This window comes from Nicrophorus vespilloides, unplaced genomic scaffold (assembly GCF_001412225.1).
Source record: "Nicrophorus vespilloides isolate i.1.1-1 unplaced genomic scaffold, Nicve_v1.0, whole genome shotgun sequence".
Classification (NCBI taxonomy): Eukaryota; Metazoa; Arthropoda; class Insecta; order Coleoptera; family Silphidae; genus Nicrophorus; species Nicrophorus vespilloides.
Window position 1 is genome coordinate 1 of NW_017095507.1, and position 22,672 is coordinate 22,672.

General features: G+C 28.8%; 2 non-coding genes across 2 annotated transcripts; one reads left to right on the forward strand and one right to left on the reverse strand.

Annotated features, from left to right (window-relative positions):
* The first annotated feature begins 21,461 nt into the window (after positions 1-21,461).
* Trnaq-cug lies at positions 21,462-21,533 on the forward strand. The gene has a single exon. It is a non-coding gene; the product is annotated as a tRNA-Gln (tRNA).
* An 892-nt stretch (positions 21,534-22,425) lies between these two features.
* Trnaq-uug lies at positions 22,426-22,497 on the reverse strand. The gene has a single exon. It is a non-coding gene; the product is annotated as a tRNA-Gln (tRNA).
* Between the last annotated feature and the right edge of the window lie 175 nt (positions 22,498-22,672).

The following is a 22,672-nucleotide window of genomic DNA, read 5'->3' on the forward strand; positions in this document are numbered from 1 at the left end:
AAGTGATGTCCGTCCTCCGACAACTTTTCTAAGCAAGTTCTAATCACTGTATCTCCTCTGACAATGCATCTTGTTTGGCTTAAATCCATTTCAGCAATATATTTTTTGTTGGTACAAAAATCTTCAAGTGTTCACGATGTTACTAGAATGTTTTCTCGATGCAAACTGATGTTGATCCACTGCAAATACGAGAATATTATGCAAAAATAATACCTCCTGGGTGGAGGAGGGTCAAAATTTCTATGAAAAATTAGTTTTTATATACGAGTGCATAAATAAATTCCAAAAATAGATATGCTATTACCTGAATTATCGAAGGGTATTGAGGAGAAGTTTTATGACATTTCAATTAACTTGTATAACATTATTTTATTATATTGTAGTCAGGAAAAATGTATTTTTTCTTCATTTTAATTATTATTTTTAACATTAAAAATGTCTTTAAATTTTTTTTTTATGTGGTTATAATTTTATTCACAATCTTTTCATCAATGTGAACATTTATTTGGATAGTTACCATTATGATGATTTTGAACATTGATAATTACTTAAATCTATATACTAAATCTATTGGTTTACAACGCTTCAGCCTGTTTATGGTTTCACTGTTGTCGAGTAGGCCAATAGCCAGAATATTAGTATGTAATTCCAGTCTATTTTGGTATCTACTACTAAATGTTGCTATTGTATCCTCGACCAAATATGAAGAGCCCTAATAATATTTCTTAGGAATTTTGATTGAAACCTGTGTATAATTTGTATGTTCGATTTACTGGCCGCATTCCACAATTGGATATCATACGTCCTTACTGGTTTCAGTATTACTTTGTATATAAGAAATTTATTTTCTACTGATAATTCCGATATTATCTCTAGAAACCAGTAGAGTTTTAAAAACTTTATTTCTAATTGCTCCCTCTTAGCCTGAATGTGATCTTTCCAGGTGAGTCTTCTGTCATGATGCAAGCCTAGATATTTGACTTTTGTTGCTTTGGGCAGATCTTGTCCATTAAGTCTTACAGTTGGGTAAGAGTCTTAATTAGCGTGAATGATATAACATAATGTAAATTACGATAATGCGTTCCTTGCCTGAAAAAAATATAACCTGGTCTCCATTTTTAATGATTTTGCTTTTCATATCTACGCTTCTTTTTACTTTTTGGCTTTTCATTCGGTGACATGCAAGTGTTATTAAATTTTGCACTACAAAATCACAAATAACATGTCTGAACACAAGTTTGGAAATTTTGTGATCACAAACAACATTAAGATGCATCTAGAATGATCACTAATACTAGGAACTGTTTTCCAATTCACACACGGATATTTGTTTAAATTACTTGTATCAATTAGGGGACTTGGTGGAGGTCTCTTTATACTGTAAATATTTGTTTACATAAAATAAAGCGTACATAATGTGTTTATATATTATAATAATGATTGGACACATTTTTTTTTGCAATTACAGCAAATACAAATTATGTTTGCAAATTATAGTCCGCTATTAAAAAAGATGACACAGAAAATCGAATATGGTCAATATATTTGAAAATACACATATAATTTGTGTACACAAGTTTTAAAAGTGATGTAAAAGGTGCGAAATCCGGGACTTCTCTTCTCATCGTCACTCGTTACGCAAAACATCGTTCGTTAAGCGAGTCATTTTTGTTACAATTTTGCTCGTTAAGCGAAATGCTCGTTATGCGAGGTGCTCGTTAAACGAGGTTCTACTGTATATTAAAATCCCGATTGTATCAAAATATATATGTGATACTGTCGGGATTATGGTTGTCGGGATTTCAAAGGTTAAGATTTTGGTTGTCGGGATTTCGATTGCCATAGTGTTATATGTTGGCTAATAAATTATTGTTTCTTTCTATTTTCTATTGACAATGTTGCCCATAATCATAAGCGGTGATAAATTAAATTTCTTATAATTGAAAAAAAAAATCTTATACTAATTTCGTTAATTTGATAATTAATCCATATTACTAAACGACACGCTAATTGATCTAGTTGTTTTTTTACACAAGTATTTCAATATTGAGCGCGCGGGGCTATTGTGTGTATGTATGTGGGGGGGCGGTAAAGGCGTGGTGGCCACATGTCATTGGCGGCGGCGGACCCCCTGCGGGCCAATCGCACTTCCGGTTACCTGTTTCTCTGTTTACTGAAATTGTGCGAGCCGTTCAACGGCGGTGGTGGTGGCATCAGAATCGGCGGCAGTAGCGGCGGCATCGGACAACCCTTTCCCATCCACAAAAAGCACACCGCCCCCCCATACTTCCCTTCGAAATCCGGCCGCAGCTAATACAAAATCTACTAAATTAATCACAAATAAAAAGTGAATGTGGATGATGAGTAATTTACTGAATTCCAAAGCATTAAACGAGCAAATGAAACCGAAGAACAGCATTTTGTACATTACATTTTTAAAGAGCTGCTGTCTGTTTTTTTTATATCTACAATGGTGCTTTTTGCGGATTCCATATCAAACATTTTAAACCTTATAATTTAATCAAAACGCATTTGTACGTTTTATTTAGCAAAATGTACCAAACAAGTATTTTCTGTACTTTAGATGCACTCTATTTTGTTGTGTTTGATGACAATGCTTGTAATACTATGAAAAAGTTAACATTTTCTACCTAATAATTAAAACACATTTGCATGATTTGTGTAGCATTTTGCTTTGAAACCAACGGTAACCTATGTGCATATAGTACAAAATTTTCAGAAAAAAATAATAGTTTGTTGATAGGTACACTGGAACCTCACTTAACGTGCATTGCTTAACGAGCGACGTTTCGCATAACGAGTGACGATGAGAAGAGAAGTCCTGGATTGCGCGGTTGCTACATCAGTTTTAAAACTTGTGTACACATATGTGTATTTTTGAATATATTAACCATCTTCATTTTTTTCAACTCTGTTTACAGCAAACTATATTATCTAGTCATTCTAGTGGAACGCATTATCGAATTTTGCATTAGTTTATATGGGAAAAATTGTTTCACTATACCAGTATTTCATTATACGAGTAAAAATCCGAAAAATTTGGAACGGATTAAACTCGTTAAGCGAGGATTTTGAAATTTGGAAGAAGTAAATAATAATTTAATTATTTCTCAGAAAATAATTTAACTTACATATTAATATTTCAAATTATAACTGGATATTTATGTAGTTTAAGAACAGATTCATAGTTTTATCATTATTTAATAGTATTTACATCTGTTAAATAACTATTTTGAAGATAATAAGCTTACTAATTATAATAGTTTAGAAATTAATATAAATTTCTACTAATAGTACTGTAGTAATATTTTCATAAAAAATGTCTATTTTTAGAAATTTTAATATTTCTATCTCAATTTATCATAAGCGATTAAACAATATAAAATAATTGTAATTACAGTAATGTCTCGCATAGTGTGGATGAATGAAATACGATAATTTAAACATTTCAAAACAAACTAAATTTTTATTTATCTTTTGATGAAAATAACATCAAAAAATTATCGGTTTATTTATTTGAAAGAGTCAAGTTTCTTTTTGTGCGGTTTTTTTATGTGTTTAGTCCGGTTTCTAATAGTCGGTGATAAAATAACTTTATATCTATAAAATAAAACCAAGTATTTTATATTACTTATTTGATAATTTTAAAAATTAACCAAGTAATAGGTTCAAACATTTAAATTGAAGTATATCTGTTAGACCAGTGGTCCCCAACCCCCGGATTTAATAGACTTTGGACGATTATTTATGTTTTTACTAAGTTGTGTTTTTATAAAAGGTTCAATGAAAATACTATTTAATATTTAGAATCTTATTTAAAAAAAAGTCCTTGTAATGTTCCGTGGTATTAAAAATTTTGAATTTAGTGGTCCGTGAGATTCAATATTTGGAGTTTAGTGGTTCGTGAGGTCGAAGAGGTTGGGGACCACATCAAATTTTATAGGCTAACACGAAAATCGGTTTTGATGTTTGGTGAAATAAAAAAATTTATTTAAAAATCGTAAAAGAATGTACAAAGTTTAAAGCAAATCTTCCACAGATTAATTTGTAAGTAACATGAGAATTATATAATTTCTTTTTATAGAGAAATATTTAATCATCCTTTAAATAAGTCTGATTCAAATAAATTAGTCAGACTTTTGTTGCCAATTCTTACATTGATTTGTAATTAAGACACATTTAAATAAAAACACATTAATTTTATTAATATCCTATTAAAATGCTATTTATTGTACATATCCATAATGAAATTGTATTTTTTCACCAAAAATAATATTTAAATATGTAACAAAATCTGATTTTGTTTTATATTTTAATATACACTTCCGAAAGTAAGTTAATAATTTAAATAATTTAGATGTTTATTAATTAAGACAACGAATTTTATTTCTTTGTATAATCTTTTAAATTCAAAAGTCTTAATCGTAATAACAGTTTGAATTAGTAATGCCGACGTTCCCGGCTCCTCCACCATTTTCTAATTTATTTATTTACTCCTCGTCTCTGCTCTTCGGATGCAAAGCAGTTCCATTTTTGTTTTGTTCCCATTGCTACTCTCTCTCTCTTTCTTTCTATGTACATGAAATAATGAAATATTTAGATGAAACAGGAAAAGTGCGTGCGAGAGACTTCAATTGGGCGTAGCTGAAAGCGGAACGATGGAAGGGAGGAAAGCCAGCCCCCTCTCCGTCAGGTGCGCTCCAGGAGGAGCTGTTAAGGATTTCCCGTCAGACAATCCGGCAGAAAATACGCGCAACCTAAATCGCGAATACTCTGTTGCTCCTCCGTGGTCTCGAGGAAGAAACCAGTTAACCGATTATTTCCTATTACCTTTCGTTTGTCTTCTCATTTTGTCCCCTATGATTAGCATGTTTTCGAGGTATTTCCGGTGCGCGACATGAATCAAGACCAGGAAGTGCCAGCCGTCACAACGGAGCTCGCAAGAATCGTAAGTGCATTGAAATTACTCAAAACATACACATTTTTTTCCCTCAAAATATAATTGGTTTTAAATATAATAACAATAATACTTACTTCATCATACAAATAAACACAAAACTACAAGAAATAATTTATTTACTTAAAAACATAAGTAAGTAAATGTTTACAAAAACATATTTATAAATCACATTAAAACATCTATTAACTAACAAATTTATCAATGAATTTATTTATCTTGGAATCATTATAGTTGGTGAATTTTTTTGTTGATATTCATATAAATATATACAAACTTATATCATTAAATCAAAGCGACGGATTTTTGTAATACTATAATTTTCTAAGTTATCGTATTTTCCTTATTGGTTCCTTCATATTAATTATAAAATAATGAAGAGTTTTTAATATATCAAAATTGTGTAGGTTTACTTTATTCAATTGGCAATGAAATTGTTACACTAATGAAATAGTATATAAAGTAGATTGTTAACGTAATTATTTTCTTATTATTATTATTATATAAATATTATTATTATTAATCTGTAGATTTTTTCTCCTAATATTGACAGATTTTTTTATCGGAATTTTGATCTTTTTTTACTATTTTATATGAGTTTGATAATAATTTTCCAATTGGATGAATGAATACTCCTATATTGCAAATCATAAACATAGTTTTAACGCTCCGTCCCAGAATAATTGTCAAATCTGGGAATTGAATGTGTTCCAAAATATAATGCAAAATATATGCAAACGGATATATAACGTATATTTTCACGCCAAAAATATAACATAAAATGCAAAAAAATTGAAAATTAATTATAAGTGTAAGTTATGAGTAACATTTAACAAATTAATGACTATAAACGGTTATTCAATGTTGAACAATGTTCTCTGCAAACGCAGTTTGTCCTTGCTCATGTGAGGAAGCTTGTAATCGTTTCCTCGTTTATGAAGCATGGTCAATTCCATACACTTCTGCAATTTAATGAAAACATTGTCTAGTTTTTCCGCGGTTATTTTGTCGCATGCTTTATACACGGCCGCAATGAGTTCATCAATACTGGACGAGGACTGTTTGTGTTGTAATGTTTGAATGGCGTTAAAGAAACCCAAATTTACATGTTCTTTATGGAAGACAATAATATGTTATTTATTACAGTTATTATTAAATTTCTCTTAAAACGTAATTATTATTTTTAAAGTTTGTGTTTAATTACCATTTGAAAATAAATATAGAATCACTATTTGTTTCTTATTATTTTTATACGTTATGTATAGGTTATAGATTCTAAGCACATTCTTATTCATTCTCCCCTATTTATTTCACATTCTTCAAAGAATTGACATTTTCTGTATAATGTATACATTGTCCCACTGTGCATCTATACCGTAACATATATAGAGATATTATCTGTCTTGCCTTCTAATATGCTTATATTCGTCCCAATTTGATAAAAAGTAAACCACACAAGTGTTATTTACGTAAATATGGTGGCTAGACCGGTTCAATAAAAAATTGGGATGCTTCTCTAACGTTTCAAAACTTCCCTTGTAGAACTATTTATATTTGGCCTTAAAATACGCTTCAGTTTCGGCAATCATTTCTTCATTGGAGCAAAATCTCTTTCTCTTAGGCATTCTTTTTAGGTCTGCATTGCCAAATTTGTGAGACCGCGTTTAAAATCAACGAACAACTTCTCTACCATTTGTCTCGACGTAGAAGAATCCCCAAAACACTTATCAAGCCATTGCTTTGCTTGAACGGTATTTTTTCACATCAAAAAGCAATGTTTTATCAATACACGAATTTTTCCATTATTTTGAAAATTAGAAAAGTGGCGTTACTAAAATCACTTTAACTTGTGAACTTAATGTCAGATTGTAATGAAATTTTGAGAGGCGCCGTCTGAAAGTTATAAATAATGTAATGTAATAAAAATCATATGAATTTGTCGATGAAGTCGCCATCTATATGTCATCCTACGAACTTATTGAGTGAGGTGTTACAACGGTCCCAAAAATACATTTTGATGACACCGGAACATTGTATTATTTTTTTTTCCTACCAAAAGTTTCTGTTGGCACAGTGTCAGATCGAAGAGTTCTAAATTCTCCATTATAAGAATATTAAATTTTATACTTTTACTAAAATTTGAAAATACTATGTTGCTAGTTTGGTGTCTTAATGTATTAATTAATTATAATAAATATAAGTATTTGGAGCAGACTTAAAATTATCCTTCTATAATAATTAAATGTCATGTAGAATACATATTTTTTTTGTATTATTTGTTTATTTTTTAATCACTTAGTTTAACAAAGCGCAATTGTATTTTAATCATTCAGTTCATTATAACCAAATTTTATTTTAAACACTCAATTTTATAAACTGCGTTTATATGTGATTTAAAATATGGATGTTTATGGATGATTTTTATACATGTTTTCCATTTTAATATCGTATATATTGACGACACAAAATGAAATTTTCGTATGGTTTTGAATTGGAATGCGAAGCTTAATTCGATTTCGCGGCGGTGGCTGCGGTGGCGGCGACGGCGGCGGCGTCTTCCCCGAATCAGGAAATTGAACAATCTCGGGACCGATGATGGCATTTCAAATAATTCCTCAATTAGTTGCCGAGAATCGATGTTAGTTCGCTTTGGGGAGGATGGATCTTCACACTGTATTTCACCTTCTTTCATCAGCGAGCTTTACTACATTTTTTGTTTCCATTCTTGTAGCTCTCTATACGTATTGAACTACAAATAAGTCCAGTTGCTTTAGGGGAGAGGTAATCTTTTGAACAGTGTTTGCACTAGTCATTCAGTCATTAGCTTAATTGCTCTCTGACACCTAATTGTGGTTGGTGCCCTTTCATTGTTTGCTTTTGACACACTCGCCGCACGCTCGCAAAGACATTGAGGGAAAAAGAGAGAGAGAAAAAGGTATAGAAAATAAAAGGAAGTCGGAAAAGTCAATAAATCAATTTCTTTTCGATGTGTCGAATGTGTGGGAGGGATGGACTCAATCATGCCTAAAAAGATGGGTGAATGGCTCAGACGATTTATTTTGTTAAAGTAAAGTTTACATTAGCCTAATTCACTTCTATTTTTAATCTATGATATTATTATGAAAAATATCTATTATATGTAAATATGTATTTGAACACATCAATTACTTAACTATTTCTAAGAAACCGATTTAGGAAATGCATTTTCATATAAAATTATTTAATTTTCTATATTATATTGCTTGTAGATATACACATTATAATGTGATTTATTATGTTTATCATAAATAATTTACTCACATCTTCAATAATAATGAAGATATTTTTTAAAATATTTATTAGGTAAAAATATTAGAAATATTTTCTTTAAACAATAATTTAAAAAAAAACTTTATGATTGAGAAAAAATCATCTTGGAAAATAAAGTAAAGTTAGTTCTTAAAAATAAATTCAATTTATCATTAATCTAATTATAATATTTTTGCAATTCAATTCAATTCAATTTTAATATTAGAAAAAATATAACTTTTTTTTAAAGAAAAAGCCAATTGATAGGCTTTTTTTTAATTTTCAATATTTATGCTTCTCAGTGATTACTGGAAAGTCGTATATTGGCTATAAATTTAACAATTTTAAAAGATCGATGAAACAAATATAGAAAATATTTCCAATATATTTTATGATAATGAATGTAATATTAATAAAATAAAATAACCACAATTAATGCTACACAGATAATAATTTCGCGTACCAACACTCCTTTCCTTTCTTTTGAGAAAGACGTATAAACTATATTTGCTAGTATTCACACTTCAACATACATTTATAATAATTATTTCTACTCAATAATCATAATTATTTTGTTCTTATGAATTGTGCAAAATATTGAACAAATGTTAAGTAATACTTAGTATAAAATTAATAAATTGTAATATCGACAACATATGCAACCAAAATACAGTTGATTATTAGAATACATACTTTGAACTCAAATTAATTTTTCACTGTTAGCTATGACTTTATTACTTTCATACGGTACTGCATGTTTAAAGTAATGTAGTTTAATTCAAAGTAGATATCTGTAAACTAAGAGAAACTCATAGAAGTTAGTATATTAACAAACTAGAATTTGTCAAAAAATGTGGAACGCTTCACGATTTTGCGTGTCATCCTTGCGCAGGGGCCATGCTAATCTTCTCTGTATCGTTCCAATTTTAGTATATGTATTGCCGAAGCAAGTACAAAGTGAACTACCCAGCTGTTCTATATGTATCACCACTCCTTTCCTTTCTTTTAGTAAAGACGTATAAACTACATTTGCTAGTATTCACACTTCAACAAACATTTATAATAATTACTTCTACTCAGTAATCATAATTATTTTGTTCTTAAGAATTGTGCAAAAATATTTAACAAATATTAAGTAATAATTAGTCTAAAATTAATAAATTGTAATATCCACGACTTATGCAACCAACATAGAGTTGAGTATTAGGACACATACATGGGACTTAGATTAACTAATGACTACACATATTTCTGTAAGCTATGACTATTACTTTCATACGGTACTGCATGTTAAAAGTAATGTAGTTTAATTCAAAGTAGATATCTGTAAACTAAGAGAAACTCATAGAAGTTAGTATATTAACAAACTAGAATTTGTCAAAAAATGTGGAACGCTTCACGATTTTGCGTGTCATCCTTGCGCAGGGGCCATGCTAATCTTCTCTGTATCGTTCCAATTTTAGTATATGTATTGCCGAAGCAAGTACAAAGTAAACTGCCCAGCTGTTCTATATGTATCACCACTCCTTTCCTTTCTTTTAGTAAAGACGTATAAACTTCATTTGCCAGTATTCACACTTCAACAAACATTTATAATAATTACTTCTAATCAGTAATCATAATTATTTTGTTCTTATGAATTGTGCAAAAATATTTAATAAATATTAAGCAATAGTTAGTATAAAATTAATTAATTGTGATATCGACAACTTATGCAACCAAAATACAGTTGAAATTTGGAAAGTAACCAGCTGTTCCTCCGACAAAACTTTCTGCTTTTTTTGACTAAGAGTATCTTTGCTAATATTCTCACTTTAACAAAGATTTATGATAAGTACTGCTACTCAATATTTTTTTTTATTATTATTAGAAGCGTACAAATATTTGCCATATGATATGTGCAATCATCATACTGAGTATACATACATTGAATTACTTTTTTTTTTAAATTGAACATAATAATTACTAGATATATTTTCGTAAGCTTTTACTTTTTTACTTCCATACTTACCTGCAGTAGTTTCTCAAACTGTGTTCTGTGAAAACCTGGAATGAAATAACTAAATAAATAATGAACATTTTTCTCATATTTTTTAATGTTATTGACTATGTTATAATAGGTATCCTACAAAATAAACATGGTTCAGTGAAAATTTTAGGATTTACAAAATGTTCCGTCGCAGGAAAAGTTTGGGAAACCCCGATATAAGCCATGAAATATACTTATAAATCATGAAGAAAATTGATAATTCATGAAAGCATATAAAGAATACATAAAAGGACAAGTTTTTACTTGTAAAATTCAAATCTATTTAACAACAAATAGAAAAAATATATTCGTTAACATGATAAATTTCAACAAAGTTGTCAGTATATACATTTAAAGAATAATGTAAACTGAAATAATATTAATTTTACAAATTGTTGAGCAATTGTTCAGCCAACCGATGATTACATCTTCTTTCGGTTATGTTGTCTTTGAAGCGTTATGTTTTTATTCGAAATAAGGATTTTTATTTTCTTTATACTTTATCTCCATTTTGTCTATAGTATTTTTATCCCTGAAAGCGATGAATTGCTAAATTAAGTAATTTTGCCGAAAGAAATTTCCTACTTGCAAATCGATACATGACTTTACTTATATATTTAGTACTAATAATAATATAATAATAAGGGTATAGCAGTTTACTAAGAAACAATTCGAAAATTAAACAATAATATAAAGTAAATCATCATGATAAATTGGTACCGCGTTAAAATAAACTCAGAATAGTACAAAACGGATTATTCCCTCGTTTTACGGCTCACATGGATATTTTAAGTTATATAAGAGATCATTCACTTTTAACCATATTTTTTTCATAATATGAATGATTTGTTGATTCATTTAAATTTATCCATTTCCTATTTTCATAATAAACTGAATTTTTTTCTAGATTCTTTCAACGAATTATAATTTGGATTTTGTCGTCAAGAGGAATACACTTTTTAACTGTTTTCAATTATATAATTATTTTTGCGTAAACTTTATTATTTTGGTGGCAGAAAATGAAGAATACTACGTTTCTGTATTCTCCATTATTTTACATTTGAAATTTACTTCAATTTAATTAGAAACGTTTTCAATGCTGGAGAAGAAATTATTTTGATTAATATTTATATACAGATTATAAATAATAATGTTTGGTGAGAAATGATACAATAATTTCATCTCGATTCATTTAATTTTTTCGATCTACTTCTTTCCATGTCTTTCAATTAATTTAGAAATGTTTTCAAATATGTTTTATAATATGTCTATGCAATCTTATTTTTTTCTTATACTGTGTACATAGATTATTGTTATTTAATGTATAGAAAAACGCAAATGAGAATTTGATGATCAATATGAAAATGTTTCGATTGTTTTATAAACTTAATTTTATGTAATAACCAAATTGAAATAATGAAATGTAGAATCAAGTGTGTGAATTGAATAATAAAGTCGAAAGAAATTGAATGAGTGTTAAAAATTGAATTTTTAATTTGCCCATGGCGGAATATTCCCATAGCTTCGGTTATTTGTCGACGAATTAATTAAATTAGATCGTCGGAGGGAGGCCGATTCCACGAAGAAAAGAAAAAGTAGTTGGGAATGGGGCTAACTAACCCCTTGAGGGAGAGAGACAGGCAAATCCATGTGTTAATGCGAATAAAGTGTAACTGAATCGGGGCCAGCCCCTGTTGACACAGATAATTGAATGACTCTGGCCACTCCACACGCACACAAGTAGACGTACACGATGAGCTACCACCGCTAAGGGGTTGAGCATTTGCAATCTAATTAACTAAATAAAATTCCCAAATTTGCAGGGAACCATTTTCGGAGCGGCCCTCGCAAATCCATGTTACCAGCAGCACAGCGATCACTACAAGTTACCAGCAGTTACAACAGGTAAAAATAGCATAATTTTATTTAATAATTATCATGTAAGTGCATAATATATGTTTTTATAGCTTTGCTCGCGTGAATGTACTAAATGTTCATATGAAAGTACATTTTTTTATTCGACCACGGTATCATAATCCAGTTTTCATATTTTTTAGTCTCACCATGATGGTTTTGACCTTTTTCTAAATCAATTGTTAGAAAATACCCGAATCTAATTGCATCAGCAGTAATATTTAATAGTACCAACATATTAGTAGTTTATACTAATATACGACATAGTCGTTAAATTGGCTAAGAACTGATTTTATATCTATAATTAATCGTAGAAATAACTTATTTAGTTATTTTTAGACAGTTTAAATATCTCATTCTGACAGTTTCAAGAACTCAGTTTGAGTATTTGAAATTTTATTATTTCAATATCTGAATTCAATATCTCAGTTTGACTAATTGAAATTTCATAATTTCAAATATCTGAGTTTGATAATTTCATATCTAGGTCCGAGAACAGTTTGACAATTTCAATATCTTAGTTTAACTATTTCTATTTTTCAGTTTGATAATTTCAATATCTCAATTTGACAATTTTAATGTCACATTTTTAAAATTTCAATATCTTAGTTTGACATTTTCAACATCTTAATCTGACACATTCCATAATCTGAGTTATGGAATGTGTCAGATTAATTCTAATATCTCTGTTTGACAATTTTAATGTCACTTACATAAATAATTTGTCTAATTGAGTAATCAAATATCTTGAGATATAATTTTTTTTTTGTATTTGCTTAAGTAAGAAAGTTATTTTAAAGATAATTCTGTTTTATAATTTATCTAGATAATTAAACAAGATTTTATAATTATTATTATGTGATTATAAATATTATTAATTAAGGAATACGAATATGTTATTTATTAAATAATTAATGTTTTTCTATATTTGTAAGTATAAATTTGGAAGATCCTCAATCAATAATTAAAAACATCCTTATAAATTGATTAATGAGATTTGTTAAAATTCGAATGCTTTTATACTTTTATGCTCATGATGGTCCACCCTATACATTAATAGAACGTTGAAACTTTTTTATTATGTTATGATGAAATGAAATCCGTTGTTCCAGGAGCGGCGTTCCCTGTGGATTGGAGGGAGGCCTGGCATCAAGAAGGCAAGTTAAATGTAGCTGGTATATGGATGGTAAGCTGAGTCGGGCCCCTTTCGGGTCCTCTAAATAATTCAGCGAGAGCAAATGCAAACCGTTTAGCCCTGTTTCGGATCCCCCTCGTCTCACCTGTTGTGTGTGTATAGCCTAAGAACCCCCAGAGACACGGTGGCCCTCTCCTCCACCTACCAACGAACGTACCAAAAACTCTCTCTCTCTCTATCTGCTTCATTCTATCAATATCCCTGTCTTTGGTACACTGTACTCTCCCCTAATTCATTAACAACTCTTTTAGTTTTTAATGAGCCGCAAAAACAGACATCAGTGTACACACCGAAAAGGCCATTAGTATACATTGTTATCTGGATGTGTTCCTCTTTTCCAGGCAACAGTTGTGAAACTGATGATAGCGAGCAATACGTTCCAGATTCTGATTACCACACCAATAATGGTAAGTTTTCATAACTCATATTATTTTTCTAAAATAAATTAGCAGACGTCTATTGTTATTTAAGAACTATTTTATATTTTGAGCTATAATCATATTTATCCGGACTATGACAGAATTGAAACAAATATTCTAAGTCCATTTCTTTATACAAGTATGATGCTTTTTGTAGTAAATTTGTAGAAAATGTATGTATTTGTATGTATTTCTTCTAAGTTTCAATGTTTCTTATGAAGTAAAATATCAATTTGTTTTGATTTGAATTCGTTCAAATTTAGATAATTTATAATACATTTTCGTAATTTTATTTGAATAAATAATGAGCATAATAAATTGTAAGATAAAAAAAAACTCGCAAAATGGAACACATTATCGTATATTACATTCGTTTATACTGTGAAAACACTATACGAATAAAAATCTTCCAATTTTGGAATGGATTATGCTCGTTAAGCGAGATTCCACTGCATAGTCATATAAAAATATAATTAAAATAAAAAGGTAATGACTATTTATTACTGATAATGAAATGAACAAATTATTGTAATACATTTTTGTATAATAAAACAATTATTTTGATTTTATTTGTAGTTGTATTTTCATGAAATAACTCACTTGTGAATTAAGGTAAATCATCAATTAATTCCTACTTATAAATAGTAATGAGTAAAAAAAAAAGTGAATTTACTTCGTACACAACTATACATAATTTATACAGTCTGTTTTTCATGTTTATAAAAAGTTACAATATATAACTGAAAATGATGTGTAAAACATTGTATACGAGAATATTTACCTGTCTGATATATAGTTTACGTATATTTAATATCAAAATAGATTCTTAGCCTGTTATAAAAATAAATTATTTATACAAAATACACAAGAAAATAAAATATCTATGCTATCGATTCATGCTGCATCAATCGGCTGACGGTCTTAATTTCGGATCCAAAACGAGTATCGATTTTATGAAGTTTATACATTCCACTGAAATTGATTTAAATGCATTTTTCTTGAATTCCACGATTCCTTTCGTTTTATTAACCTTCGTTTCTTCATCATTATGGACTGTAAAAGGAAAATATCCGACAAGAAGAGCATATGTCAATACACCAATTGACCAAATATCTGACTTTTTCGAAATAGGATCCTTCGTCAAAACTTCTGGTGACTTCTTCTTCGTCCGGTTCCAAACACATGGAAAGGCCAAAATCACACAGTTTTATGTTTTCGAAGCAGTTCGGTTTGGATAACAAAATGTTCCAATACCTGTATTATTACAGTTTTAGTATCAACCTCTGACAGACACTTCATATTTTTTAATACGCTCTGAATATGACCGCCAGACAATATGTCCATATTGAGAATAATATTGCTGCTTGTTTCGCATACCTCATATAATTATTTACAAATAAGTAGCTATACTGTGACATGTGTAATATTTCTATTACTGGATTGAATTGATTTTATTCATATAATGCAGGAAATTTTCAGAATTCCGCTTAATAATAAACTATATAAAATCATCTTGAGTACCTGAATTTATGACAGCTATAGTGTGTGTAAATACTTTCAGTTCGGTTTCATGTAAAAATATATCATTTTTTTGTGTTTGTAATTAGTGTTTACTTGTATTCATTTATTGCCTAACATAAAAAGACGGTTTTTTTCTTATCTTTCTATGAGAAGAAAAAAAATAATGATTTGCTTCATTACAACTTAAACTTATATTACTAGAACTTATAATTGAAAGATCTTTATAAGGTGACGCTTCAAATTTGAAGAAATTTTAATGAAGAACCGTAATATGCAGAGATCTTAAGATAAATATTGATAATTCAAGATTTTAATATATGATTAGCATTTATATAGAAAAGAAAATAAATATTGTAACTATTTACATTACTGTGATATTATGATAATAATTTTTAAACATGTATAAACATGTTTTTGTTTTGGTATTGCTAAATTTATTTTATGCTATGTTGCTTTTTTATTTAATTATTTATTATTATTATAAAAATAAATTCCTATTCCAAAAAAATATTTTTTTTTATTAAAGCTTTGAAAGAAAATAAAATTTTGTAGAATACTTTTATTATATTGAACATATATGCTTTAATAAATGTCATGTTTTTATGATTATTTTAGAAGGAATTCACCTATTTTGTATTAAATATTTGTCATTTAATAGTAATTTTATAATATTATTCATTATTCGATAAATATTCAATATATAAATTACTTATCAAAATATTATAGCAAGTGTAAAAAAGTGAATAAGGAAGGTAATGTTACAAAAGTATTCTAATGTTGTCTGTACTAATACCATTGATGTTACATGTTTATCGATTTCCATGTTGACGCTGCTTCAAAATGCCAATTAATCTGACTTCAAATAATGCTAATAACTTTCAAGAACTTAGTTACCTTCTGCTTAGAAATAAACAACTGAAATAGTCACAACCTGCTTATATTAAAATAATACAGATATTATTCAGTATTATAATAATCCTACAAATATGTAGGTACCGTGTAAGATGTGTAATTTTTAATATCTGAATTAAAGTGATTAGCAAAGATAGTTGCTCCTACTTTTATTCAGATAATGCAGGTAATTTTCAAAGTTCCACAAACTATATAAAATCAGCTCGAGAGTACCTGAATTTATGACAATTTTTAGTAATTAGTGTTAGGCAGAAAACTCACTTGTATTCATTTATTGCCTATTATAAAACAATTTTTTTTGAAGAAATAAAGACAAATGATTTGCTTAAATTTTGTTGCCTAAATAAATGAAAGGGACAACTATATTTCTTGAATGGGTAAACTCAAACAATACTGAAAAAAATGTAATATATTTTCAAATTACTAGAATATATATTGAATATATATACATTACTTGAATTTTTATAGATTTCAGGTTTTTATGATTTTTTTTTGAGAACATTTTTGTGTTACATATAATGATGAATTATATTGAAAAGTCATGAATTATTGATATATAAATTACATACAAAAAGAACCTATATAGTTAACTATAAAATAGCAATGTTGTATAAAACTAATTTCACACTAAATACAATAATACCTTGTATAGTACAGGTAATACATTTCGTCAATATCGCAGATTATTTGAAGTCATACTTAGTGAAGAATTAAATACATATAAAAAAGCAAACATTTATGTATAAAAAATAATTATTTTGTGTATTATTTATAATTTAATTATTTTTGCTCTAATAAATTTAATTTATTTTGAAATTTTCAAACACTCTAGAGTATATTGACTGATCGAAGTCGCACTATAAAAGGTTTTGCTGTATATATCAAATTATATCGTAAAATGTTTAAATTTATTATAAAAGAAATTCATGTTGCAACGATAATGAAACATTGTGAAATTAATAGTTTAAATAAAATAAATGTTTTTAAAAGTTTTTTAAAGTTTATTTCCTAACAATACTAATAAATTATTAGATACAAATAAAGATAAAAAATAATTATAACAAACTAAATGTATTATTTATATCAAGTTGCTAATTTCATTTATTTTGAACTAAAATTGTACATTTAAAATATATAAATTTTAGACTATTGAGTCGACGCGAAAATAATTTCGGTTTTTTAATATGAAATAAACCACTTTTATTTTATATTTTTGCCATCTTTCTGGAAACTTCATGATTTAACGTTTTATGAGCGCTGGTCCTTATTAGCAAGAAACTGAATCAAATACGATTTCAGGTTATCATAATTAGTGAATGTTTTACCATTCAAAAAGTTCGAAATAGATGGTAATTTGGAGGTGAATAATTATTCATGCGTTACCAGAAATGTGTGGGGATATGATTGCTTCTTTCAGTTGCTTCATTAGTTGTTAACAGTAAACATCTGAATTTATCATTTGATACCTTGGATACCCCTCAAAACCTTTGATCTTTTTCTTGCAATTTAGTTATTGATGTAATTTATGGTGATTCATCACGTTTGGATCATGATCATTTTCACTTGATGTTGTTGCAAATGATCCATTTTTTTCTACCAGTTCATTAAAATTCATTAAAAAAATGTAGTTGCATTTGATTTTAATATAAACAAGTAAAATATGTCGAAAATGTTTGTTTTTAAACTTCTATTAAAATTGATGTAAAGAGCTGATAAAAAGGAAAAAAATATTTCCAATCTGCTACCATACCAGAACTAGAAAGATACTTCAAATCATTTCATGTTTTTAAAGAATAACAATAATTGTTATATAACTAAAAATTATGTGGAAAACATTGAATATGAGAATATTTACCTGCCTGATAAAGCGTTACTCAAAATACCACACAAAATAGAAAAAAAAAATAACTGTATAGTATTTTAGTATAGTTTACGTATATTTAATATACAAATCGGAACTTGGTCTGTTATAAACATAAATTATTTATACACAATATATTACAAAAAATACAATACCAAATAAAATTATTTACAAGGTTCATTTGCCAGTAGAAAACCATTCGTGTTGCATCAGCTCATCGATTTCACTCAAATAGATTTAAATAATTCTTCCTCGAATTCCACTTTCTTGATGTTCACTTTCGTTTCTTCACCATCTTTGTCTTAAAAAGGTATATATTCGCAAAACATTATGTCCATACCCCGATTAACCAAATATCTGATTTCTTCGTGACATGATCCTTCATCAATACTTCTGGTGAAATATAATCTAAAGTACCATTTGATGATCTCAATTCTTCGACCGGTCATGAAATGGCCAAAATTATACCGTTTTATGTTTACCAAGCAGGTCGGTTAGAATGTTATCTAATTTGATATCCATGTGAACTACATTTTGGGCGAGCATAGTGCGAACACTTTCCACTTTCCTCTGGCAGACATTTCATATTTTTAAACATGTTCTGAAGATCACCGCCTGCCAATAAGTCCATAATGAGAGTAATTTGACTACTCCTTTTGAATACCTCGATATTTTTTGATTTACATCTTTTTAAAATGTAATGATTTTATCTTTTTAATGAATTTTGCGGCGTACGACTTTCCTATTTTCTTGTGCACTGTCTTCCGTACAATTCCGAAGGAACCTGCTACCAAATTCGAACTTTTCTTGTAGAAATTATTCAGCAATTTCTTATGGATTTTCTTCTAGTGGCTGTTATGGACAGCGAGGATATCACGTCGTACAGCTCGTGCGGTGAGTCGACCTATCAGCCGGCGAAGAGGAAAAGGGGGAGGCCTGCTGTGCAGAACAAAAACAGTGCAGATAAGACGAGTGATACCAAGTGCTAGCAAAACGCGTCTCCAAAATTCAAAATGCCGCAGTCATTGAGTGAGTGCGAGGGAGAATAAAAATAAAACAGAGACGACTATTTTAAGTAAAAACAGGTACCAAGTCCTGATCAGCGAAAATTTGAATACGGAGAGCGTCAATGATAACACCACCATCCAACTCTGAACTCTGCACTCTGAAGCCTCGCTGCGTGAAGTGCGGCAAGAACCACCTAACCGTGGAGTGCACGAAAGAAAAGACAAAGGAAGCGACATGAGCACTGTGCAGCGGCAAACACCTTGCCAACTACAATGGCTGTACAGTATAAAAAGAAATGTAGAGCAGGAAATTCACGAAACTGAGGGAGAAAAAACTGTTATCGCCGACCAGTGCGCATTCTCAGCCTCAGCAGTCCCGTCCGAAGGAATACCCAAGGATAAAACCAGGCTTTTCCTACGCTGACGGGTCCAAAGGCAGAACAAGTCGCAAAAACACGAAGCCCAGATGTCCGTTCCAGATGTCACTCCCCATAGAACCCGTACGACCAGTCGAGGTGATGGATGTCATCAATAACATAAAACCGAATAAGGCTACTGATTATGACTTGATAACGGGAAGGGTGATGAAGAAGCTACCCAGAAAGGCCGCAGGTCACGTTCTACCGAGCCTGCTGCCTGATATCCAAGGTGTTCGAGAGGTTCCGAGGATCCGTCCAATCTTGTTCAAGGAGAGAGTGCTACCAGTTCTAATTCCGACTACATCACTCCACCATTGAGTAGACCATTTGTTATCAAAATGATTTTTAATTAAATTTGACTTCGTTGTTGGGAGGTTATTTTTCTGTTTTTATTTTCTTTTTTTTGTCTATGGCCAAGAAGGTTGGTAGGTTGTGAATTATTAAAATATAATGATTTGTATCAGTTATTTAAAACATTTTTTTGTTGCCTAAATTAATAAAAGAGACAACGTATATTTCTTGGATGGATAAATTAATTATAGTAAACTCTCATGGTTAATAGCCTTGTAACTGCAAGTTACAAAAGTTAAATAATACACATTTCTACGACGGATAAATAAATTATATTAAAATGTTGTGGTACATGGACAGTGGCCATGAAGCGCATCCATTGATAGACCGCGCCTTTTAGATTTTATTTTTTTATATTTATAATTATAAATTAATTCTTAATATACTTTATTATTCGTGTATTTTGTACAAATTGTACAAAACAAAAACAACAGAATACAACAGAAAAAAACAGAACATCGAACAAAATATTTATTAAAACTTCAGTAAAAAAAATACAAATAAACGAATGCTAAATCTTAAATATATTTTCTCTTATAATTGATCTATTATCATTATATTTTAGTACTATTCTGTTTTGTTGGATCATGTTCTGTAATTTTCTATTTTTTTTTCAAGATACCATTACTTTTTTACTTAATTGTACATTAAATAATTAATTTAATTAAAGCAATGCTTCGATATTTATATTATTTAGATGAGAAAACCTTTGGCTCTTATTAACTTTATATTGAAAACAAAATATAATATCAGTGAATATTTTTACATAATTTATTAAACTTATTTATTGTCTTATAAATGTGTCAGCTAATTCTATCGTAAATGTAATGATAAATATTTATAATCTGTGTAAAATATTTATTTTAACAATGTGTATACAAATCAGTATCTGTCAAACTTTTTTACCTCATGGTACACTAGACCAGGCACATCAAAATTTCAAGAAAATTAAATATATATATATCAATATAAATACATAAATTTTTCTAGAACATTATTTTATCAAACATCAAACAAAAAGGAAATTAGTTGAGCTTTGTTGCTGATGTCCGTACTTTCATAGAATTGTAAGGCCCACAAGTGTTTTAGTTTATTTTTTGCTTCAGCAACTTAAGAAACCGAAGGCGTCCGAATCAATATATTTTTCGCAGCACACCTAGAATATATATAGTATAGCATAATACTATGAAATAATTTTATAAAATAGTATTGTTACTAAATATGTAATATATGAAAATTGATCCAATTCAGTAATTTAAATCACTATCATTTACTTATTATCAAAAAGTACCTAATTTCTCTTTTTCATTGAAAATTTTGCTGAAATTTATTAAAAAAATAGAGACAACTTAATTTTATTGTGTTTTAATAGGAATCCAAAGAAATAATTTATTTTTTATTTTATTTAACTATGTTCAATTAATAAAGGGTTAAATATTTCCAAGCAATTGCATCAAATCTATTACAATTAACAATAATTTAGAAACATAGCAGCAACAATTTAAATTTTATATAAACATTATATATCGAGTGCCTCTTATATTACTATAAAATTATAAAAAACATAGGTCCCATGGTGTAATGGTTAGCACTCTGGACTCTGAATCCAGCGATCCGAGTTCAAATCTCGGTGGGACCTGCGCATTACTTTTTATTTCTTTTTTCCAACCCTCATACTACCCCTTATTTTTTTTTTGCACTTGCCTACATAGTATAAAGTATTATAGTCCACATCTCCTTTTAATTCTCGGAACCCTCTGAGGGATCGCCTCCGGTTACGATTTTTAATAATCAAATCCCGTCACGATGATCGCGTTGTTTGTTCGTGATTTTAAAAATTATCGGATTTTAATATGGGGTTTCAATAAAAAAAAATTGTTGAACCCTCCTTGCGTTCAACACCCCTTGTTTTAAGCAAAGAAAAATCAACAAACAAAAAACGTTCTTGCATACAGTGAACAGATTTTTTTTTTGATAAAATGAAAGAAACAATTTATGTAAAATATATTAATTATTAATTTAGTAATTGATGAATCTAACAAATTTTACAACAAACAATAAATATTTTTATTTGGATAATAAGCGGCTATTTATTCTTTTGTCTAATTATTTGCGCAATTGTTTCAATAAAAAAATATCTTAGTTACAGCAAAAAAAAAAAAGATATTTATATAATTATAATCATAAATAATTATCTAATAAAAAGGGCTATTGACCATAGGTCTTTCCGCCTATTTTAGTTATTAGTACAGTATAACATCGAGGTCGATAGTTATTTGCGAGGAAAACTTCTAACTTTTAATTGAAATAACTAAATTTATTGATATTGATTTTTTTGAAAAATTCTTTATATATAGAAACAAACCATTAATGTAATTCACAAGTTACTTGGCAAGTATTAAGTAAAGATTATTCAAATTTAAATTAAAAAAATACATTTTTAACTATTATATGTTATAATTATGTATAAAAATATTATTTATTTGATTTATTGATGAGAAAAATATTATTTATTGCAGAAGCAATAAGTTAGGTTCTACCGAGATTTGAACTCGGATCGCTGGATTCAAAGTCCAGAGTGCTAACCATTACACCATAGAACCTTCATATTTTTTTTTCTTTTGGATCAGTTACTAACTTATTGTATTATACTTCAATTTGCTTTAATATGAAAATTTAAATATAGGAAATATTGAATATTATTGTTTTTAGTTAACCTTGTTAAATGTGTTCTTTCATAAAAACATAAATAGAATTGTATGGCATTCACAAATTATT